Here is an 18661-nt window from a genome sequence, read left to right on the forward strand (position 1 = left end):
TGAGGTGAGACAGGAATCTCCATGGACCATGATGTTGACAGATGACATTGTGATCTGTAGTGACTGCAAGGAACAGGTTGAGGAAAATCTTGAGAGATGGAGGTATGTTCTGGAACAATGACGGAAAAACAGGGGGCAGAGCAGGAAGCTGCAGAAATTAAGATGTTGAGGTTCTTTTTGGGAGTGATGAGGATGGATAGGATCAGGAATGAGTCCATCAGAGGGACAGCACATGTTAGGTGTTTTGGAGAGAAGGTCAGATAAGCCAGACTGAGATGGACCCCTGAAGGGAAAAGCCAAAATGAAAAGAGGAAGAAGATTACTTTGCACAATATAATGAAGGGTTGAAAAACCTCTATTTTACTGGATAACTTTGTATACTTTGATTCAGAAACTTTACAAATAATGTCACTATTGAATATTCACCTTACATCACATCACATAAAAATACACACAGTCTTTCTAGTCGCCAGGACATTCTTTATTCAAATACTTTCTTTAAAAAAAATAGAAAGCTAAATCTTCAAACAACTCAGCTCAAGCTGACCTATAACCACACTCTGGATACAAATGTTGAAACACTACATAGTGTTAGATGGTCCCTTGAAAGACAAGAGCCAGCTTATGAAAATGAATAAGTAATCAAAGCACTCCTGTGTTAAAATCCTTAGCAAATCCCTGTATTAGACTTGTGAATGCTTTATTTAAGAGAGCTTGGATCCTGTCAAATGTTTCACAGCTGGTAGTACAAAGGGACTGGGTACGGTTGCCTTCTAAGATATCCAGGAGATCCCAGATCAAAGAGAAGCCTCGGAAAAAAGTTGGTAGTTCCCGAGACACTTTGTCAGCCACGCTTTGTCTGGTCCCTTACCTGGGACCTGTTGGTTGACCCTAATGCCCCTGACCACATAGCTCATAGGGTCACTGGGACATGCAAACCTCTGCACCATGATAGGGTGGCAACTCAAGGAGGGAGGTTGAAATGATTCCTTGAATAATTTGAGTAATTCGATTACTAAAATTTCTTGGAGCACATTACCTGCTTTGAGTAATCTGTATATATAGTTTTACTATTTCGCACATCCGTGCAGTGTTCCAGCTAGATGCGTGGCGCAGGAGGTAAAGCAATCGTCTTTGGGACCAAACAGACCTGTTTCGATTCCTGGCTCCTCTTGTTGAGAAAGACACTGAACCCCTGACTGCTCCCCTGGCACCGGTGGACAACAGCCCACTGCTCATGGTTCATTCATGATTGGTTAATTGCAGAGAATAAATTTCCAATATTTAATAAAGGATATATTATCATAGATGGTCATTACTAATACACAACATGATCAGTTAAGCTTAAGTAAGGTAATGCTGCTCATGCACCCCAACTGGGGTTGGATGATTGACAGAGTTAAAGATATGCCAAGATGGAAATGACAAAAAGTGTAAAAATTCAGACCACTACAAGTCACCTCTCTCTGATGGCAAATCCAGACTTGAAAAGAGTCCAACCCCTCTCAAGGAGACTGGTTACTGAGTACAAGCTGCATGTGGAGGCAACAATGCCGACTATATCTAGCTGGAACCTCTCGGCCTCACGCACCACCTCAGGCTCCTTCCCAGCCAGAGATGATGAGGCAGAGCCATCTTCTGCAGCTGAGGATTGGACTGCCAAGGTCTCTGCCTTCAGCCACTAACCGGCTGACACTGCACCTTTTTTGACAGATCAGCTTAATTAACCTCATACAGAAAATATTATATGTGAAAAAAATCATTGCGAAAACATAATATTGCAGTTCTGTTGACCTATGGATCAATAAGTTGAAATTGGTATTCTGCTCAGATCCAGAGGGGGCGCACTAAATATGAAAAAGAAGTGTATTTTTCTGCCTCTCCATGCTCGGTTAGCCCATCTGTATTCAGCTTCGTGCCATGGTTTCTTCCTCCTCTCATTGTCTGTGTCCTCACCGCTTCGCCTTGCACCACAAACCTTGTTGTATCTTGGAGCTCAAAGCCAAAAGGAGGCAGCAGCTGGTTGTTTCTGTTTGTGACACAACAACTCTGGCTGATACCATCTGTTTTCTGTAATCCAAAAATGGGCTCAGCATTTTAGCCTTGTATTGGCATGAGGACCAAAGTGTAGATTCAAACACAAACTTTCACTCTTCTGCTTACATCTGTAAAAGAGACCCTGCAAATTAACTTATCCAAATAACTGATTTTGACATTTCTAGTGATTATTTTGAATTAAACCCGCCTTAAGCAGACCCATGGCTGAATGAAAGATGAAAGTAGTGCTCAGAATCTTCTGGATATGTTATATATGCCACTAAAAGTGTAAATCTAAGTCATGACAGGCCCACTCTTCATTACAGTTCATCATTATTTTCATGTATGTCAAGGAAATCTGTGCAACACCACTTTGACAAGTCTAAATGGTAGATCTCTGCCGCAACTTAGACATCTGTATCAAATATATACACAGCAAAGCACTAAACATTAATAATTGAAAAAAATCCAATGTATCTAAAGTAAGTGGATGCGATTACTGCTGAGCATTAAGTACCTTGCACATTAATGGGATACTTTTCAAAGAAAGCGCTAAGCTGTAGAACCAGCAGTGTGGGATTGTCTACTTCACCATGATACTTCATTTACCAAGTCCCATTATTTATGTACTGTATACCAAGCAGCAGATGTTTGTCATTGTAGAAAACATCATCTAGTCCCATCATACTTTTAGTCAAAATTTATGGGCCAGGTGCAAAAAGCTGGGGGATCATACTGTCTTAATGAGTTATTCAGCTGCAGATTTGTTTTTATAATACTTAAAATTATGATATACAATTTGGTGTGAGACAACCAAACATAAATTTCTTCATACAATTAAAAAAAAGGCCTCAATGCTGTTTGGTATACATATTTTTTTTTAGATATTTTTCCTCCCCAATTCTTTGCAAACAAGGGATGGCAAAATGGGAAAAATAAAGGAAAAAAAGTGCATCTATACAACAGTCATTTTGTTCTGCGTCACATAGCCCCAAAGACGAAAAAAATGCATCTTTTCCCCACTGCCTCCCCACAGTATCTCAAGGAGCATGAGTCTGACCAAAGGAACTATCTAATTAGAGATTAGCCATCCCTTGATAATTCTGGCTTTGTCAGTAAGGTTGGCCCTCAGGGGAGGTCATCCGAACTGAGTACTTTGTGTATCTTTGTGCGTCTCTTTCCTCAGTGACGGGGAGGAACCAGGATGTCACCGCAGGCCAGCAGCAACTAAAAGCACTTTAATACAGTTGGTGATGTGTTCAAAGCCCTGATACAGTGACTGCAATATTTGGAGATTCCGCCACGTTGAATTTTTAATGCATTTTCTTTCTTTTGGGAAAGAAGGACAATTTAAAAGGCACATTAAATGGACAATCTAATTCACAAAGCTGTTATCCATTTCGTCTTAATGTTCTGCCCAGCAAATGATTAACTTCAAGTGACAGGAACGGGTTTGTGACCAGTCTGTATGCCTCTGTGTCACTGTGTGTGTGTGTGTGTGTGTTTGTGTGTGTGTATGTGTGTGTGGTGTAGGGTGGGGGCTGGTGGTGGGCTCGTATTTTGACTGGTGTGATTGTTAGGACTGTTAAGAGCCATTTTGTGAAGACAGCAAGATGACCCATTTAAGGAGGTTTAATGCATTAATGGACCCACAGGGGTTTGTAGAGCCATGAGGAGTGAGATTACCACAAAGTAATACGCTGTTTTTAAAACTGTTATATAAGTGCATCAAAACCACATGAAGGTGCTATCTAAGGTAAATATGAGAAAAGGCATTTCACTTTACAGAGATTTCAAATGGGCCTGATGTATTCATTTAATGGTGGTTATATTACCTTCTACAGCTTTAAGTGCTATTATTGACATGATGAGAGGACTCTTCACAAGGGAAGCGTCCAGGAGGCATCTTAGCCAGATACTGAAGCCATCTCATCTGACTCCTCTCCACATGGAGGAGCAGTGACTCTACTCTGACCCTCCCAGATGGCTAAGCTCCTCACCCTATCTCTAAGGGAGAGCCCGGACACCCTGTGGAAAAAGCAAATTTCAGCCGCTTGGACCTTGTTTTTCTTTCTTCCTGGGTCACGACCCACAGCTAGTGACCATAGGTGAGGGTAGGAGTGTAGATCGACTGGTAAATTGAGAGCTTCGCCTTTCGGATCAGCTCCTTCACCACGACAGACTGGTACAGAGTCCGCATCACTGCTGATGCCGTACCAATCTGCCTGTCGATCTCCTGCTCCATCCTTCCCTCACTTGTAAGCAAGACCCTGAGACACCTGAACTTCTCCATTTGGGGCAGGACCTCTTCCCTGACCCACCTGTTTCCCGGTGAGAATCATGGTCTCGGATTTGTAGAAACCGATCCCCATCTCAACTGCTTCACATTCGGCTGTGAACCGCTCCAGTGAAAGCTGGAGATCATGGTCCGGTGAAGTCAGCAGAACCACATCATCTGCAAAAAGCAGAGACTTAATCCTGAGGTCACCTAACCGGATCCTCTCAACAACCTGGCTGCGCCTAGAAATTCTGTCCATGTGAGTTATGAACAGAATTGGTGACAAAGGACAGCACTGGCTGATTCCAACCCTCACTGGAAACAAGTCTGACTTACAACCTACAATGTGGACCAATCATACAAGGACCGAACAGCCCATATTCCAGGGCTTGGTATCCATTCTCCCGGAGCATCCCCCACAGGAGTCCCTGTGGTACACTTTGAATGCTTTCTCCAGGTCCACAAAACACGGGGAGTGTGTTTGGACAAACTCCCAATGACCCTTCCGAGATTGTAGGACTGGTCCATTCTTCTACAGCCCCACAACATCCAGAGCCTTCAGGAACGCAAGGCGAATGTCATCCATCCTTAGGGCCCTGCAACTGAGGAGCTTTCTGACTAGCTTGACAACTTTGGTCTGGGAAATAGGAGAGTCCATCCCAGAGTCCTCTGACTCTGCGTCCTCATCGGAAGTCATGTTGTCGGGATTGGGGAGACCTTGGAAGTATTTGTTCCACTAATCCACTAATCCGTCCCATGACGTCAGCAGCCCACCATCTCCAATGTACACAGTGTTGACAGCGCACTGCTTCCCTCTCCCCGCAGCCTGATGAACCAGAATCTGCTTGGTGCTTTCTGAAAGACGTTCTCCATCGCTTCACAAAACCCTTCCCTAACCTAAGATTTTGCCTCAGCATCAACCACAGCTGCATGCCGCTTGGGCTTCTGGTACCTGTCCTAGCGGACCAGAAAGGTCCGCTAGGACTCGTTCTTCAGCTTCACAGCATCCCTCACCGCTGGGGTCCACAAACTGTTCTGGGGTTACCCCCTGGACAGGCATGGCCCACCGTACGGCCACAGCTCTAGTCTGCCACCTCGACAAGGGAGGGACGGAACATGGCCCACTTGGACTAAATACCCGCCTGCCTCCTGGGTAATGGTTGAAGCTCTACCGGTGGGAGAAACTCCTTCTGACCGGGGACTCAGCCAGACATTCCCAAAAGACCCTCACAATGTGTTTGGGTCTGCCAGGTCCAACCGGCATCCTCCCTCACCATCAGAGCTAGCTCACCACCAGGTGGTGATCAGTTGACAGCTCAGGGAGACACTGAAAGTCATTATGGCCTCCAATATCACTGTGTACAATATGGTTGGTCACTACAATGTCTGCTATGACGATGTTTAGCTCCCCCCCATCTATTTTCAACTCCCCCTCTAACGTGTAAGTCATTAAATGGTGGAGAAATGCACATATATCGTATGTTCATCAACAAGGTCCCTTTTGGCCAAACAGGAATATTAATTTTCTTTGCATGTGTGTCTCCTCATTTTTTGCTGCGATCATAAACAGATGAGGTATCTCTTAAGGCAGCGGGGGAGAACTGGTTGAAAAAAAAAATCTGGGTTTGAAGAGGACCTTGGTGACCTCCCCGTGGGCCATATCACTCATCATGCAGCTGCACAAATGACTGATAGCAATCTGGGCAAGTGTCTGTTTGTGAAGCTGCAACACATGTCTGAATAAATAATTCACTGAAGGACAACAGAGAACATGTGTGTTTTTGGTGTTTGTGTATGCACACACACGTGTGTGTGAGTGAGTGGACTTTTTGAGTTATGTACGGAATTCTTATATTTTCCTACAAGCAGGTATGTTCAGGTTCGTCTAGGTGTAAGTGTTTTGTTGGACTTCAGACTTCCTCTTGATGGTTGTGATAAATCAAGAGCCAGGAAGGTATTCTGGCCTAATCCCAAGCTGAGCACACGCCATATCTTTATCTTCAAAGGCCTTTAAATAGAAATCCTGGCTTAGACCCCCATCTTTTCCCTGACACACCCCCTGTGAGCCCCATATTGCCTGGTGAACCCATGCCAGTCATGCTAATACAAACAAAATATCCGACATCCTGCTGATATGTTTTAAACTTTAAACGCAAGCTTTGAAGTATATTTGTATTCCTTTTATCTAAACCACTCCCATTTCTTTAAGTTATGACTCCCGCTTTGTTTTATGATGTAAATGTTTATGATAAAAATAGGTCCTGGAAGGAAAAAAAAATGCTTGGCGAGCAGATTGTGGCAGAGCAGAAATGTGCGGAACAGACCCACTAAGGGGAGTGGGTTGGAGGGAAAGTAAAAGATGTTTTTCTTTCTTTCATTCTTTTAAATGAACATTGTGTTAGATGTCATGTATATTTGCCAGGAGCTGATTTTGGGCCGAGACTGTCACTACAGAGTGCACAGCCAAGGTGAGGCTGATTTGTGCTGCAGCTAATTCTTGCAGCCGGTTTGTGGGTCACGATAGTATGGCAACACAGTTGGTACAAGTGTCCTTTCATTTGGCATTGATGCATCGCTTGAGGATAATAGCTGAGCAGAGTATGTAGCTCTTTTTGAATTGACCGTGCATTTACCAGATGCCCTCAGATCAGTTGCACTGATGTGAACCACTGAACTGAATATCTTTTGTGGCTGCAAGAATCAGTGACAATGAAAGTCAAGTGTACAGTTAATTAAATATTAGAAAAATGCATTTTTGGCTTATATTTAACTTTCAGTAATTGGTCATGTTGCCTGTAGAAGCTCCAGTAATGACTGCCACTAAGATAATATAAATGCAATGCACTTCTGCCCCAGTTGAATTCTTGACAATTTTTTTTTTATACAACCATGCGATCCAAAGTAAAATATCAATTCCATCGCAAACCTTCCAGCTTGTAGATCTGTTAAACATTAGCATGAGACAGAAAGCCATGCAAGCACAATCAGCACCCATTAGCCCTCAGCAGTTAGTTCTCTCATATGCTGCCAAGCATGAAACTCCAGCCTTCATCAAACACTCGGTCGACATTACCACAGGTAGAAACAATCACAGAGCTAGCATGTGTGTGTTTGTGTGTGCACGTGCGTGCATGTATGTGCATATATATGTGTATATATATGTATATATATATATATATATATATGTTTGGGTTTGTGTCTTTTTGTGTTTGTACGTGTATGCGTGTGTGGAACTACATGGGTATATTACTCTCATAGATGTTCCACTTTTTGATCATTATTTAATATCTGCTACTATTTCTAACTTTGTGTTTCATCATACACCATCTCTGTGTATTTGCTGTAATCACTGATAGACAGATGTGCCAGATAAACATGTGATATAAATGATATATCAACATGTTAAACACATGTCCTATCTTCTTCTAAAAGGTAGACAAACCTTTAAAATAAAAAAAGTCACAAGCAAAATACTTCAATTTTATACCATTTAAATGTTATATATTGTCAGCCAGAAATATCAGTCATCCCCTCCCAAAAAATCATCCTGAAGCCCTCTAAAATTAAACCAAATCCACTTTGTATTACTCTTTGTGATGAATCCAAACCTTTCTAGTGAATAAACACAATCTGTGTGACCATGCAGTTACCAGATGCCCTTAGATCAGGCTTTCTCCTATCATACCGCTGTTTGTGTGTGTGCGTGCGTGCATGTGTGCATGTGTGTATGAGTGTGTGTGTGTGTGTGTGTGTGTGTGCTGTTCCCTTGGGTGTCCAGGTGTCTTCAGTATCAAAGGCCTTGCAGAGCTGTCCTCCACAGTACACAGTAAAGGCCCTGACAACTCCGCAGGACTTGCATTTGAAAGGAGACACTACTCATTTTTTTTATGCCGCAGTCGATCTTTGTGCTCTTTTAAAGTTCAAGCCTTAACTTTCGGACAGCTCTTATTATTCATATCCCTGTAAGAGGCATCTCTTGTGTTCCAAATGTGTTGAAAGTGGCTTCAAGCAACTCTCATGTAAGGGTTTGTAATGGAAAAAAAGGGGGATGGTACCCAGATGTGAGAGCGTGTTTATGCCTTGATTCTTCAAAGGATTCTCCATATGTTTGTATGTATACACAGTTTGGCAATGCTTGCCGTTTAGAACTGATTTTATTTCTTGGTCACGTAAAGTCTTAGCATTATAACACGTGGGACAATTAGTTGTTCAGCCAACCGTTTGACTGATTTTGTTTTTTTGATGGGGGACACCAAACAGGACTTACATTATATTGGTTTGGCATTTTGAAGCTGATGTTATTTCTCTGCCTTCAAGCAACAGCGCCATTAATGATTAGGTTTTGTTGTTCATTATTGTTATTCTTTTTTGTTAACCACAATGATGGTTTGTATTGCCTTAGATATTTAGCATACATTTTTAATCTTTCCATGGATATTTGCTCAGTGCTAGTGGACAATATTCACTTCAATGTCATGAACTTTGAAGTGGTCATGTTCTTTGCTGTACTTCATGTCGTTCGGTCATTTTAAAACTGCAACTGCGGTGAAGTTTTAGCAGGAAAAAGAAATGATCAAAAAAAAGCGAAGGGCACCTCTTATTTGTTAGTACACATATATTTAAATTAGCATTTTCTTCATAGCAATAAATAGATCAAAATTGCGAAGTGCTCTAAAGTGATTGATGTTTTACTTTCTGCATTGTTCCTCCTTTACACAAAAAAATTGAACCTGGAATGGCTTCGAGAGGTCAAAAAGAAGACATTTCTGTATATTTCTATCAATTTGCTCTTTCCCTTTTTTTCAATAATTGTTACATTTAGGTCCAGTTTTATTTATCTATTTTTTTTCTAATGCTTAAAGTTCTAGCCAACATGGTGTCATGGGAATTTGTCTAAAAAGTGGCTTTTGAGCTGAAGAAAATAGAAAATACTCTTGTTGGAAGCAGTGGCCTGATGTCAGTGGTGGGTTCTCAGTTGATGCCGACAACCTGCATTTAGTTTTTCTGTCATTGCTGATTTGATTCGGAGCTGGATGTTTTTATTCACTGCACACAGTGCTCTGTTGTGGATCTTGCAGCTGGCCAAATGGCCAAATAAGGTAGAACGATATCAACATAGTTTGTGCCTCCAGGCTCCTGTTTATCAGTGTCCAAGGCATCCCCAACTCCTCCGCTTGGATTTATGTCACAACCGGTCTGCAAACTCCCACATATATGCCCTAATTTACAACACTTAGATCATCAATGGGCCACGATGCTCTTCTCTACATAGCTCTAAGTGTAGACATCCTCCAGATTTGTTTATTGCTGCTGAGTTTGTTTCCGTTGGATGTTGTCTGAGTCCAGCTTGTCTTAATCCATTACTCTTTCTCTCTCACTTCCTGTGTCATCTTCTCTTTTTTCCTCATTCCTCTGACACGCTCTTCTATTTCTCCTGATTTGCTGGTTCCATGTGTGCCTGATCGACTCCGTGCTCTTTCCTAAAGTTCTAGGTTCACCTGCCCAGTCTTCACATCCTACGCCAGCTTACTTTTCCAATGAGAGCTGCCAGCCAGCTCTTCTATAGTTTATGAATCTTTTCCTTTGGGCTTTAACCACATAGATACAAGTAGTCCTTGCCTGGATTTAGCATTTCACTCGGGGATATTAAAAGAAAATAAGTGTTTCTAGCATGGCCTAGGCCTTGGTCTGACCTGTCTGGAGGATGCCCAGAATTCGGAACATGTGTGGTCTGTATACTCAAAGTTAGCCATATCCAGCTCAGTACAATAAACATTTTAAAACAGTGGCGCTTTAGATTCCCCAGGACGTATACGTACACAGTCCTATCTGAAAACTTGATAGAGGTAAGCAAGACATGTACCTCTTAAGCAGTCAATGTACATACTGTATTCTGCAGTGTTATCTATTCTTTTTTTTCTGTGAGGCTTAGCTGAATTATAGATAGCATTTTGTTTTGATCTTTGGATAGCTGTTGATGATTGTAGAAAATGTAGTTGTAGGCTCTGTCACAATGTTGTTACAGTGGGTCTTCTAACTATGCAAAAAACTAAATATGAATACTTTACAAATATCTTCTCACTAAAAGTCATTTGATTTCACTCCGAGACACTATTGTAGCAATTGCACATTTTCCGATAATGTTTTTTCAAACCATTACGCACCTGTGCTAAATGGCCAAAAGTATTTACTCACTCATCCAAATAATTGGAATCAGGTGTTTCAATCACTTCTGTCACCACAGGTGTATAAAATCAAGCACCTAGCCATGCAGACTTTTTCTTTTTTAAACAAACATTTGTGAAAGAATGTTTGGGAGCTCAGTGAATTCCAGCGTGGAACTGTGATAGGATGCAACCTGTGCAATAAATCCAGTCAAATTTAATTGCTCCTAAATATTCCACAGTCAACTGTCTGCTGTATTGTAAGAACATGGGAGTGTTTTTAGAAAAACAGCAACTCAGCTATGAAGTGGTCGGCGGATGCTGAGGCGCATAGAGCGAAGAGGTCGCAAACTTTCTGCAGAGTCAATCACTGCAGATGTCCAAGCTTCATGTGGCCTTCAGATTCACTCAAGAACAGTGCGCGGAGAACTTCATAGAATGGGTTTCCATGGCCGAGCAGCTGCATCCAAGCCACACATCACCAACTGCGATACAAAGCGTCGGATGGAGTGGTGTAAAGCATGCAGTCCCTGGACTGTAGAGCAATGGAGACGCGTTCTCTGGAGTGACTAATCGCGCTTCTCCATCTGGAAATCTGGTGGACGAGTCTCGGTTTGGTGGTTACCAGGAGAACGGTACTTGTCTGACTGAATTGTGCCAAGTTTGGTGGAGGGGGGGGGATTATGGGTTGTTTTTCAGGAGCTTGGCTTCGTCCCTTAGTTCCAGTAAAAGGAACTCCTGAAAGCTTCCTGCAGCATGCCAAGACATTTTGGACAATTCCATGCTCCCAACTGTGTGTGAACAGTTTGGAGCTGGCCCTATCATTTTCCAACAGTACTGTGCACAAAGCAAGGTCCATAAAGACATGGATGACAGGGTCTGATGTGGATTAACTTGACTGGCCTGCAACCTGATAGAACACCTTTGGGATGAATTAGAACAGAGACTGAGAGCCAGGCCTTCTCGTCCAACATCAGTTTGTGACCTCACAAATGCGCTTTTGGAAGAATGGTCAAAAATTCCCATATACACACTCCTGAACCATGTGGACAGCCTTCCCAGAAGAGTTGAAGCTGTTATATCTGGAAAGGGTGGACTGATGTCCTGCTGAACCCTATGGATTAGGAATGGGAGGTCACTTAAGTTCATGCGAGTCAAGGCAGGTGAGCGAATACTTTTGGCCTTATTGTGTGTATCCTAATCCCAACTTTACACGGCAGACTGAAGAAAAATGTTTTTGATGCAACATATGAATAGAGAATCTGCATTTGCACACTTTTCAAACACTTGCCAGATTTCAATCATATTGGGGTATAACAAAATGGTTTAAAATATTAATATTCAAAATAGAACAAAGAGCATGAAAGTTAAATCTCCCAAATTACCATGCATGCCATACACGGCACACAACCTACTGAATAAATGAGAATAGGTGAATATTACATGAATTACTTGCCAGATTGCACAGGATCCAGTTGTTTATTTGATAATGTACAAGAGTGTAGAATAAACTGACACAATGTGAGCATACCAATGAAATTGTGTTGGAGCTTAAGGAATTCTATTTATTTGTATCGATTTTGACTTAATGTAAATGGCTTCAGGGTAAAAGCTGTTAATGAGCCTGGTAGTCCCACCAATAAAATGATGTTAGACCTGCCTGAAGGCAAGGGGTCAGAGAGGGCAAGGGTGGGACAAGCCTTTACAATGTTTTGTCCAGAGAGAACAAAGTTTTTGCAAAAGCCATACTTTGTCAGTTGTTGCAAAGGCAGAAATGTTTAATTAGAAATAATTATGTATGTTAAAGGAAAAGGTCCATAGGGTAAAGGCAGAGAGAACAGAGCAATAGAAGATGATATGGACCATCAAACGAGCAATTATTCTCTCGATGAGGTCTTGTCAGCAGCCACATGCTCACTCATTGAAACTCCCTTTTAGTCATTCACTCTGAATCCATTCTTTAAAAAAGCCTCTCATCATTCCATAGTTTCTGTTGAACTGAGAAGAAAGCGGGAGAGGGAGGAAACTGGCAAACCAGTGCTGACAGAGCCCAGAGAATGATGGACCTGTTCATGAGTTTCATAGACACTCAGTTCACCTTCTATGCAGTCGGATGTTTTCAGTTGGAAGCTAGAGGTGGTCCAGGCAAAGTAGAAAGGCAGAAGAATCAAATGGTAGCAGTTAAATGCCCTCCATCTTTTCCTGATGGGTTGGAGCAAATTCTTTGCCTTGACAATGAGCCAGTCACTTCAAACAGTTGGAAACACAGATGTGGATTTGGAAAATTCTTTGATCGTGCTGCAAACCCATTCACATGCTTTTTTTTTTTTTCTTATTGATTCAATTTGTTGGCTTGCACAGGTTCCACTTGTATTTCATTCAGAAAAGAAAAACTTCAGTTACCAAAGATAAGATGATCATAAGCAAAGGATCATGGGTTGGCTGAAAGTTGTGCATGCACATGTTCTTCTTTTGGCTGCTTGTTTCAGGGGTCGCCAGAGTGAATCATCTGCCTCCATCTAATCCACCAATTAACTTCAAGTCCTATTTTACTACATCCATAAAACTACTCTTTGGTTTTCTTCTACGCCTCCAGCGTGGCATTTCCAAGCTCAGCATCCGTCTGCCTTCTATTCAGTGTCCCTTCTGTAAATGTGGTCCTTCTGACCTTGTCTCACAAACATTATTACAAGAATATGTGTGATCCATTTAATTTACTTATTCCTGTTCCTACCCACTTCCTCACTCCAAAGAGAACCTCAACTCCAGCTCTGCTTCCTGTCTTTTCCACAGTCTGGCTATCTCTGATCTCACAACTGCTTTGTACACCTTCTTTTCATCCCCACTGATACATTTCTCCACTCATTCCACCTGGTTGCCCCCCCCCCCCCCCTACATTTCCACACGCTCCTCTAACATCACTGTTCTACTTGGGTGCCTCGCACGCACACGTATTCTGTCCTATTTGCCTTCATTCTTCTCCTTTCTGGGGCATACCTCCACCTTTCAAAATTTTCCTCAATTTATTCCTTGCTCTCAAACAGATCACGATGTCATCTGCAAACATCGAAGTCCATGGTGATTCTCTCTAGCCTCATCTGTCAGCCTGTCCATCATCATAGCAAACAAGAAGCTGCTCCGTAATGCATTGCCCTCCAGCTTGAACTCTTCTACCACACCTATAGTACAAATCCACTGTCTTACAGCTCTCATATAGGTCCTGCAGCACTATAACATACTTCTCTGCCACTCCGGATTTCGTCATACAGGACCTATGTTCCACTCTTGCTACACTGTCATTTTTCTTTTCTATATCCACAAGGCTACAACCTATAGTCTGGTGTATGTTTTATGTAAGATACCCTTCCTTGCACAACCATTGGTCAAGACTTGGGACTGACTATAGGAGAACAATAACTTGTGCCCGGTTACAGAAAAACACACACACACTTACAACCCTGCGAAAACAAATATCACATCACTATTGGTGCTTTCTCCTTTTACATTCTGATGGGTTGATAGTCACAGTCTCTTACAACCTCACAATCCTGAATATTTTGGGCATTTTGTAACATGTTTTTTTTTTTTCCATTTGATCAAAAACATGCATTTATTACTCTTTGAATGTTAAAACTGAGTACAGTTTCCCCCCCCCCCCAGAAGTATCTATCCTAATTATTCTCTTTGATCCACCTGATTGTATTTATTCCTCAAATGTCCTTTCTAAGACTGTTTGTGCAGAATACATCTCTTTAATCAAAAGTGTTTTGTTTCCAAAGACCATGTGATATATAATTAACAATAACAGGAAAAAATTAAAATAACTGAATATAATTATCATAGATTACCTCTGTTTGGGTCTTTCCAACCATGTTTTCAACATGACTGTTTATCTCTAAAGTATATACTCTTTAATCCTTGCAAGCCTTGCATTTGACTCTGAAAGTATTGAAAGTGGCAAGGCTTGGGGGTGCTGCAAGCGGTAGTTCGGAGTTGAAGGAGTCAAAGTTTGCTAAACTCAGTCTGTTCCAAAGAGAGAGGCTGTGAGAGACAGTATACAGACATGTATCAAGCCTTTCTCATTCACAGTATCAGTAACTGCCACTTGTTCTATTATCATGATTAACACATCTAGATTGTTTTGTACGCAATTATAACGCCTCTATATTTGGCACATTGACCTACGATGCCTCCTTACTCGTCTTCTTTCCACACCTGGGTCTTAAAACAGTTGGAATCGGATGGGAAACATATCTTTTCTTTGTGTGTTCCACATATCACTACGTCAATATGTTTACGTTTGCAACGTATGGAGCAGGGAAAGGGGGGGCTGGGAGGGCTGTGTATGGTGGAGTGCTGGGCGGAGTAATATTTCAAAATGATGAGATAACTTCTTGTGACTTGTTCTGTAGAAGCCCCAATTTTCTGAAGCAAGACATGTGGCGAGGCTCATTTTTTGACTAGGAACTTGATGGCGCTTCAGTTGACTTGCACAAAATTTATTGTTTGGAAAGCAGTATTTTTTCCTCCTCCTTTAACATGTCACTATAATGTTACTTTAGGGCGGTGCTGTAAAATAAAGTGTGCAACAAGAGTTTATAACTTTAAATTATATAAAAGACTCTCTCCCTCTAGCCAGAAGGAACAACTATTGTGAAAAATGCACAGCCTTACAAAACAGCATGAAACTTTTGTGAAATCCATCATAATTGCGAGATCAGGAGAAATTACTGTCAGGGTATGCAGTCCTATTTTAGTTGTTTTGATACACTAAGACGGGCCAGGGTCCTGTCTATATGAGGTTATATCTCACTGTATTTTCCCCTCGCTGTCAGGAAATTATCAAGTACATACTGTTCTGTACTGAACTTGGGGACTGTCTTTGCTTTGGTTTACGGATGACAAGAGTCAGTCTGATTTTCACTCAAACTTCATCCAGCAGCCTTTTAACTAAAGAGTCACTGCATGTTTCCACGCACATCCTTACACATACAAACTAGACAAATCCTGACCCAAATATTCATGGTGCATTCATCGCTGAACTATAGCTAGATGTCTATTTAATTATCAACCCATGCAGCTGTCAAGCATAATACACATAAGCACATCTCTCCTCCTACTCATGTATTCTCCAGCTGACCTACGGCTCAAATGTGAGGGTGGCTATGACATTTTGCTGTGACAGAGCATTTTTCCCTGAAACTTGTACTTGTTAGGCATCAGAATGATTCTTGCTATTGTCCATGACTAAGGCACTTCCCTCATATCCAAAACTGGAGTTTTGTGTTGCAAAAGTCTATTGACCTTACTCGGTAAAGGCATATACATTACATATGCATATGTTTATAAAAAAAAAAAGACCAAACACTTCAGCTGATAACATCAGATTATGTATGACCATGTGTTCAGTGTCCTAAGAGATACAATGGTTTTTACCAAGGCTTTGCATGCACATAGTGGCTGTCTTTTGTACTTTGTCTCTATTTGGAATAAGATTTTACCATAGCATATGTGACTGACAAGTGGAGCCATTAAAGCCCAGGGCGATTTGGGAGATTGAATGAGGCAAGGGGGACATGCATGGAAATCTAGGAAGCTTATGTGTTTGCTGCAAAAGCTAAAAGAAATAAGAGAAGTATATGAGACATGTATGTACATGACAGGCACGTAAGGAATGGCCAGGAAATGTTGCCGTTTACACCACTGGCTTTTTTTTTTTTTTTTCCTCCCAATAGTTAATTTGTTTGACCTGGAATTCAATTTGTGCTGTTTTTATACCATTTTCTTTATCCAGTGTTCAGGCTCCACATACCGCAACACATTCATATGTACTAGTTGTGCATTTTCCACCGAATAACATATGACTTTGCTCTTGTCTATTTCAAGAACGCGTGTGTGTGTGTGAAGGTACGGGTGTACTTGCATGCTGTTCACAGGGAGGTCTGCATGAGTGTTATCAGGTTGATGATGTAGATGGTGTATTTGTTAGCACATCTGTGATGTGTTGAGTCAGTCACACAAGAGTGGAGTGTAAAGGCGGCCCTGGAGGCACCGGCTACTTGTTATCAGCTGTGGCTCAAGCCACATGCCTTGGATTTACCACTCCTACCAGTAGATTCCATGGTCTTTAAATTGTGTACAACATTTAGTGAGTTCCATCTCCACACTCTGTTCCTCCCAATAGGTGGAGTGTGAGTACCTGCTGGTTATTTTGTCAGCACTTCTTTCCTGACAGAGATTACTATATATATGCCTAATAAATCACTTTCCTTCTTCTTGCCCAAGCTGCCTCAAACCTTCTTTAATGAACGTGCATTTGCATAAGATGAGAACACACAATATTCACTTTTTTTTTCCATATTTCTCACACATGGCAGTGGTTCACAAATTTAAAGGAATATAAATCTTTTTAAGCAGCTGACAGCCTTGATCATTAGTTAACAGAAAACATGTACACACACACTGTGCTAAGTTTAATAACTTAAGTGTTGTGTTAGAAATGTTGGGTAATTTGAGTGTTATTGTCTCCCTGCTTAAACATTCACCAAAACTTCATCACAAAGGGTAAAGCAAAGTGAATTCTGAGAGTTTAGCTGGCAACAATTGTACAACCGTAACTTATCAAGAGGCAGCTCCTATACAATGAACTAGATGCAAATTAGGCTACTGATTATCCAGAACAGTGAAAGCATTATAATAACATTTTACAGTCTCAAATTAATTTTCCCATTTAAACAATAGCTGTTGTGATTGAGTCTGTAAAAATGCACATTAGATTCGCATCTGAGCACAATACATTCAGTGAAACGGTACTGCCAGCGTTTAGATAACTTTTCTTAATCAAATTTGAGTTTCCTTTTGTTTTTGATTCAAGAGCCATGGAGTGGTCCAAACTGTTTTGAGGAGATGCCTTTACTGGATTTTCCTCAGCTGCTTTTGTGCTTGATGCCACTTTTATCCAGGCTTGGGGTTTGTCCTGGGGCTTCTACGTTCTTTTACTTCCATCTGTTTTATATTTTCTTGCACCCTAGTTACTTAGCCTTAATGGGAAATTCTCTTGGTCTTTCTGTCTGTTTTAAACATGAAACACAGTTCTTTTGAAGCACAAGCGCTTTTGGTTTTTCTTTTTCTACAGTTTGTCAAGTTTGCCTTTGTATCTGTGTACCGAATTCTTTCTATCCTATGTAACCTATTCATTCTCTCACTCACCAGCCAGGCATAAATCTACTCTCTCAAGCCCCTTTCTTACTTCACCAGCTACAACTTTTTGGATCATGCAATGCTGGCACAAGCTTGACTGACTGATTTTAAACTGTCCCACCCATGACAATGAAGTTACAGAAGTAGTGGTTCTAAAATTGGAATTGTAAAATAAGTATATGGTATAAACAAGTTAATACTATGGAATAACTGCATCCACTGATGCAGTCCTTCCATTTAATAATAATAATTTATCCTTTATTAATCCCTTGTGAGGAATTCCATTACCCATCTTGGATGAACCATGAGCAGTAGGCTGCCGTCCATCATCCACTACAGTAAAACCTCTTAAAATTCCATTTGACTTCTTTAGTGATAACTATTCTGTCTGTATGCAGATGAAATTTGCCCCCCTTGCTTTGTTAAATTGAGATACATAAAAAAAAACATTGCGGTCACTGGTAGTCGGAAAGGGGAAGAAAATTGTTGGTGATTATATGAATTTATATCAAACTATGAAGTTGTGACCATCATGTTATCGCCGTTAACAATGACTAACATTTCACACGTGCCTTTTGTTTCCTCGTCACTTTTGCTTTTCAGTAATGATTTAGTCAATCTTTAAATCAGCTGTTTTTTTGTGACACAGAAAATTAAATCATTAAATTTCGTTTAACACTCAAGTTTTCATAATATGATACGATATTTCTTCTACCTGTATCTATTAAAGGGCTATTTGACTGTATCCTTGTTTTTACAGTACCCGGGGTATCTTTTCCTGAATTAAACCTAATTGCTGCAAGTCTGAACAAATAAGGGCCTGGGGTCTCAATCTGTGCGGCTAACAGAGCGGCCATGTCCAAACACTGAATATATTCAGGGCTTTACTTGCCAACATTTTACCCGTAAGGCAGACTCTCTTCTTTGCAGAGCAAGTGAATATTAATAATTACTCCAGCTTACCGTGAGCAAGTTCCTGCAT

This window comes from Fistularia commersonii, chromosome 16, assembly GCF_037954325.1.
Source record: "Fistularia commersonii isolate RoL2024-O1a breed Wild chromosome 16, RoL_Fcom_v1.0, whole genome shotgun sequence".
NCBI lineage: Eukaryota > Metazoa > Chordata > Actinopteri > Syngnathiformes > Fistulariidae > Fistularia > Fistularia commersonii.